The sequence below is a fragment of the Palaemon carinicauda genome, chromosome 6, assembly GCF_036898095.1.
Source record: "Palaemon carinicauda isolate YSFRI2023 chromosome 6, ASM3689809v2, whole genome shotgun sequence".
Taxonomy (NCBI): Eukaryota; Metazoa; Arthropoda; class Malacostraca; order Decapoda; family Palaemonidae; genus Palaemon; species Palaemon carinicauda.
The window spans coordinates 59,942,237-59,950,092 of NC_090730.1; positions in this window are offsets into that span (position 1 = coordinate 59,942,237).

Here is a 7,856-nt window from a genome sequence, read left to right on the forward strand (position 1 = left end):
ATGAGCAAAACTAAGATAATGTTCAATGAAAATTAATGGAAACAACAAATAACAGTTATGGAGGAACATCTACAGATTATTAATGAATATACGTATTCAGGACAGACAGCTAGTTTTCCAAAGGACATCAACCGAAAATACAGGAGGGATAAGCATGGGATGGAGAGCTTTTGGTAAACAAAATGAGATTATGAAATTTAAAATGCCACTTTTCCTAAAACGAAAAGTATCTAATCAAATTGCGTTATATGCACATCAAATTTGTGTATTTTATTATAAGACCTGCAAAAAGGGTTTATCTTTAACTATCAAGCATAAATATAGAGACAAGAACCTTGCATTTTGAAAACGTTGTCTTATTATAAAACAAAAGGCTTCTAGATATGTCTCATAACTAAGTCAACGACAGCCATCTGACAGACGTGGGTTCTACAGGAAGATTCGAGACCTAGTCCCTGGCGTGACATTTTGTTGCGTAAAATTAGTCCTGTACGCTGCAGAATTTTCTAGAAAAATTTATTCTGATATAAAGGACAGTAGTGACGAGAGAGGAGAGACACTTGACTGTGGAGGCATTTCAACTACACCCAATGTGACCCAGAATTTCATATACGCCATTTTCTACGATGTAATATATTGATGATAACATATCATCGAAATCTATTCATCAGAATCTTTGTTCTTGTATATCTATTTCTAAATGCAAAACTTAACGTCGACATTCATCTGTCTCTCGCTGCATTGAAAATCTATGAAGTCAAACCTGCATCTCTATAGGAACTTTTGCATATGATTATTTAGTTTGGTATATCATCAGTATTCATATACATTATTGTAAATACTTATGGGAAAATCTCAAGTATAGTTATTGTTTATCTATCCTGGCTATTATTTTCATTTGTTGTTACTTTTAGCTATTTTTTCGTAAACCATTTATATGGATTTTACATAATCTACAGTGTGGTATAACTGATGGCAATAATCATTTATGTAGATTTTACAATAATCTACGTTGAATATAATAGCTGAACAAAACATACGATCATGACAGTATTAACGTATTTATCGTAAATTTTAAGCCTTCCTAAAGCATTAGAGAATAGGCTAGTTGAAACTCAAAAAGGTATGAAAAGAATAATGATGGTTATTACATTAAGAAAAAAAAAAAAACATCATTTATGGGTCCTAAGTATGCCAAAAGAAGAAGGAGGAGGAAGAGATGATGATAAATTGACAAGCTCAGAAACTGTAGTTATAGACTAGCATGGAAACACCATAAACAGATGCAAGTGGAAGGATATGTCTGAGGCCTTTTTCCTGCAGTAGGATATAAATATATATATATATATATATATATATATATATATATATATATATATATATATATATATATATATATATATATATAAATTGTATATATATATACATATATATCTTATATATATATACATATATATCTTATATATATATATATATATATATATATATATATATATATATATATATATATATATATATATATATATATATATCTTATATATATATAAATATACATATATATATATGTGTGTGTATTTATATATATATATATATATATATATATATATATATATATATATATATATATATATATATATATATATATATATATATATATATATATATATATATATATATATATATATATATATATACACGCATATATTTCTATATATGTATATATATATATACATATATATATATATATATATATATATATATATATATATATATATATATATATATATATATATATATATATATATATATATATATTCATTATCATCTCTTCCCATGCCTTTTGACGCAAAGGCCCTCTATCAGATTTCGTCAATCGTCTCTATCTTGAGCTTTTAATTCAATACTTCTACATTCATCATCTATTTCATGCTTCATAGTCCTCAGCTGTGTAGGGTTGCATCTTCCAACTCTTCTTGTGGTGAGCTATTTTCCTTTTCCGGAGAGCGGAGAGCATGTCTAAACCATCTTCATCTACCTTTCATCATGATCTCATCCACATATGGCACTAGAGTAATCTCTCTTATAGTGTCATTTCTAATCCTGTCTTACTATTTAACTCCCAATATACTTCTGAGCACTTTGTTCTCAAATGTACTAAAGCTCTTTGCGATTATTTCATTGTCAAACCATGAATCATGTCCATAGGGTAGCACCTATCTCACTAATCTGATATATCGTTTGATTTTTATATGTAATCTCAGGCAATTTCATTTCCAAATCTTACTTAAAGTAACCATTGTCTGATTTTTTTTTTTTATGAATATTTCCCTAAACACTAATTCTAAAGAGCATATATTGGATATCATAGCTCCTAAATGCTTGAATGGTTCTACCTCATTAATCCTTTCTACTTCCAATGATACTTGATCTAACATTGCATACTCTGTTATCATTATCTCTGTCTTTCCTCTATTTTTCTTCAGCCCAACCTCTTGTGGTAATTCACGCATTCTGTTAAGCAAGCATTGCAAATCCTGTGGTGTTCTGCTAACAAGGACAGTCTCATCAGCATGGTCTAGGTCTGCTGAATTCCTATCACTAATCCAGTCCAATCCTTCTCTACAGGCTCTGACTAGTTTACGCATTACAAAATGCCTTTATTCACTAAAAATTTATTTGATAATAGGCCATTAAAATTAACTTTGTTCTCGCTATGCTCACGGATAGACTTAATCAATATTACATATATAAAATGAATCAATTAATAAAGCGTGACTCACCACAAAACTGGATGGTGCACATTATCGAAGACTTTTTTTATACTTCACAAATGGAATCAAAAGTGGATTTTTATATTGTACTCATTGCTGTTCAACATGCCTTAAAATGAGAATTTGGTCAGTGCAACTTCTAACTTTTTTAAATCCTACTGTTTTATCCCTCAGCTTTTCATTAGTCTTACTCGCCAGTCCCGTTAGAATATGGATACTAAATATTTTCATAACAAACGACTGTAATTATTGTAATTGGTCAGGTCTCCTTTTTATGCTATTTCCGCCCACACTCCTAACTCTCATTCATCAGAATTGGCCTCTTCATACCACATCCTACAAAATAATCTTGTAAGTATTTTGGGAGTCACTTAATTTTTAGCCAGTATCATCTCGCCAGATATTTAATCGTATCCCTGGCTTTCCATCTCTTTAGTCTTTTGAGGATAGCACAAAGGAGGACACATCAAGGTATTCATTAGCTTCTGATATAAATTAGATTATTCCTATCCTATCACCTATTCCTAATCTCACTAAAGTGTTCCACCCAACGTTGTCTCTCTTTATTTTCTGTTGCAATAACAGAGCCATATCTCTTTTTGATGGGTATATGATTATTTTTCTTTCTCCTAATGGACATTTTATTATCAACTTTATGAACATTTCTTACACCATAGCCAGTTCCTGAACTCTTAGCACAGTCAGCCTCACCTGCTTTAGGATTTAAATATTCTCTGCAGTCCTACCTGGCTTTTCTTTTAACATCACTATCAATACTGGAATGCTAAGCATGCTCTACCTTGTAATTTTCATTACTTCATCGAAAACTTTCAACAATCAATGTCTGTCTTTGTCTCCCTATTATAGTATCCCAAGTATCATTTGATGTCCATGGCTTTCTCTTTGTAAGTGAGTGTCCCAAAAATTCGCTAGCAACTGACTGATATATAATAATAATATCACACCATTCTTCATTAATTGTCTATGCTTTATGTCTTAAAGTCTCTAAGACTGTAAATCGATTTTTACATTTCATTGTAAATGTCTCCCAGTGCTATTGTTCTAATCTAAAAGCTTAGTTGTATCAAACCTAGGTATTCTATCTATCTTTCTGTCGGATTCTTTCAGTTTTAATTTCAGTGTGGCAATGAGGAGCTAATGATCCATACCAGTATCTGCACCTCTATAGCTTCTTACATTTTTCGGTCCTCCATCTCTTTTTATCAATGGCAATGTGATCTAACTGATTTTAGCAATTGCCACGTGGTGAAGTCCGTGTATAGTTGTAGATTTTCTTGTGTTGAAAAAGAGTACCTCCAATGATAAGATTGTTTGCTGAACAGAAACCCATGAAATGTGCTTCAATTTTATTTGCAACTTTGCCAAGACCTTCGACATCCATCACATCCTTCAGCATTGAAGTCGCTAATCACAATTTCCATATCTCTCTAGTGGATCTCATCTAATACTCTGCAGTTCTTCGTAGAATTCATCTTTCCTTTCTTCAGAGGAATCATTTGTTGGGCATAGCAAACTATAATAATCATATTGCACTGCTTTGATTTGAATTTGGTAGTAACAATCTACTATTTACAGCTCTCCACTCGGTTATTGCATCTTCTGCTCTTCGTTTCATCATCATTCCAACCCCTTCTCTCCTAACTCCATCTGATCTTTCTGGGCAGACATATATATAGCCATGATCTAAAGGTTCCTTACCAATCCCCTTACAACATGTTTCACCTAGGGCTAAGATATCCGAACTATATTTTATAAATTCCCTCTCCACTTGCTGTACTTCCCAATCTGATTCATGTTTATAATATTTCAATTACCTATTTTAAAATTTTCTTTAATATATATAAACCGGGAGATTCTTAGCATTTCAATACGCCCGTGACTGGGGGCCATTCTATCATCTTCTCTTTCCATACAAAGTTTAGTAGGATCAACCACCAGGCATCAGAAATAAAAGTCGAAGAAACCATTTGTTCAATGCCTTAAACCTAATCCGTCACCCTACTGCCAGTAACTTCATCGAGATTTAGGTGGGGGTGGGGGGGGGGAGGGTAGACTCCTATGCACCCAAATTTCTCATTATTCCATCAAGTTGCTCATCTGTCTAAACGAGTATAACCGTTGGCAAACATGGATTGTGAAGATATACCGCCTGGCTATATATATATATATATATATATATATATATATATATATATATATATATATATATATATATATATATATATATATATATATATATATATACATAATAGAAAATATATATAAATAGGAAAAAATAACAGATGCTGTGAATAGAATATCCAATAGAAGATGGAATATTGTTCAAAAAATAACAGGGAGTTTAGTAAATTCTCAATAGGCAAGAGGGTCGATAGTTTGTCGACCTGTGTCTTCGTATCCACGTTCCTTGGCTGGGAAGCTAGTTTGAACGAGTTTCTCATTGTTGTCATCATGTTACTTGCTGGGCACAAAAGTTCTCAGTCCGTCTCGTATGTCAACAGGTAAACCTGGGAGAGGGATGGAAGGAGGTGTAATACAACCGGAGACAGTTGAATCATCCGCCACTGCTACCTAGAGGCCGGCCAGCGCACTCATTTGAAAAAAAAAAAAAAAAAAAATAAAAAAATAAAAAAAAAAAAAAAACAGCCGGGAAGATAAGTGTAGTCAGTAGTAAGTGGGCAGAAGTCAGCAGCCATACAGCCATTGTAGACCTCTTTCACGTATATTTTTCATCGACACTTGACAAGACGCACAGAATCTATCTCTTCTAAATTTATCAATGTAATTAATTTAGCCGTTCTCCTCTGTGTCCTTTGTCTCCAAGTGTGTTCTGACAAACTTTTAAAATGTTCCATAATAATTTACCACTTTTTTGACAATCAGATTATTCAAGTAATTTGAGAGACAAAGAGAGAGTCCTGGATCACGTTATTAGGTAATTGAAGACATTCATTAATTTTGACGATTTAAGCTCATTTTATGTCAATTAACTTACACAGTAAGCCCTCTTTACGGTCTAAATATTGTCTATTTTCCCCGCCATGAAAGTATGTGAAAATATCATTAGAAGAAGAGATTGATGGTGTAGAATCATTTAAGTATATAACTATTATGGTATCCAATAAAGTGTCTTTCGAATTTGAATTTAGTGAACGATATAAAAAAAGCAAGTCAGGCAATGACTAGATTAAGTTAAATTTGGAGACAGCTTTACCTAAAATTGCATATATAAATCAGGCTTATTATCAGTTTAGTGAGATCTGTGTTATTGTATGGACATTGGTAATGTTATGAAAATGAAACAATCTTCTATGGATTTAGCAGATATGAGAACAAAGCCCTCAAAAGAATACTAGGAGTTAAATGGCAGGACAGGATTAGAAATGAGACAATAAGAAAGATGATGAAGGTTAGGGTTAGATGGAGATGGTTTGGGCACGTTTTTCACACTCTCAAAGAGAGATGAGTTAAAAAAAAAAGTTAAACTCTGCTCCACAACGTACTAGAAGAGTTGGAAGATCCAGGACTACATAGCTGATGACTATGAAACATGAAGTGGGAGATAATGAATGAAGAAGTGTTGAATTAAAAGCTAAAGGTAAAGACAACTGCGGAAATCAAACTGAGGTCTTTTGCGTCAATAGGTACAGGACATGATATATATATATATATATATATATATATATATATATATATATATATATATATATATATATATATATATATACATATATATATATATATATATATATATATATATATATATATATATATATTTATATACATATATATAATATATATATATATATATATATATATATATATATATATATATATATATATATATATATATTTACATATATATATATATATATATATATATATATATATATATATATATATGTATAATATATATATATATATATATATATATATATATATATATATATATACATACATATATATATATATATATATATATATATATATATATATATATATATATATATATATATATATATATATATATATATATATTATGGGGTAATCCAGCCCTACTAGGTGCCGGTCCGAAGCCCGGACAGATAGAAAGGATCGGTGGCAGAAAGAGCGTCCAGTTATGAAAATCCCTGCCAAACCCTTTGAAATGGAAGCCGTGGTAGATGAACCGTGAGCGATGCAAGGGCTACTGCAAAATTGTCAAATACAGTTAAAGAAGCGAACCCCAAAATTAATTATCCCCTTAACGTTGGGACCATTATAGGTCATAGAAGGGGAGTTGCTGATATGATGGAGAGGATTAAAGTCCAGATTTTGTGAGTGGGAGACGAGATGGAATGGAAATAAAGCAAAAGAAAGTTAACCAGAGTGTAAACTTCGTTCAATATTGGATGTAAAGTGCGTGGTAAGAATGGAGTTGTAATCATACTATTTGGAAAATTCAAGAGTGGTGTATTGGAGGAAAAAACATTGAATGATGGAATAATTCGTAGAAAACCAGACTGAGATGGGGAAATACTAAATGTTATCAGTGTGAATACACATCAGACAGGTGGTACAGATGAGGAAAAAAGATATTTTTCAGAGTCACCTGCATGAGGAAATGATTAACATACGAAAGGAAGAACTATTCATGCTAGAAGGAAACCAAAATGATTATGTAACGAGAAATAACCATAGCGAAAGTGTTAAACTTTGCAGTAACCTTTGATATGAAAGAAATTAAAATTTTCTTGCAAATTTCAAGTCATGGGCAAGAATCACAAATTGATTATGTATCTTGTAGAAGAGTGCATAGAAAAGAGATAAGAAAGAGTAACATATTCCCAGAAGCTATGAACCCCAGCACAGACTTTTGACAGTAGACTGGGATAGGATGAGTACGGGAGGAAGTAGGTAAGAAAGAATTCCAAAGATAAGATGGTCGAAGTTGAAAAAACCAGAACAAAGGGATAGATTCTCAGAAAGGATTTTAGTTGAGCTTAGCATCTAGGATTATGCGCATGGGAGGGGTGGTGGGAACAGAGCAGCAGTATTCTGAAGAGTTGGCGAAGAAGTTTTAGG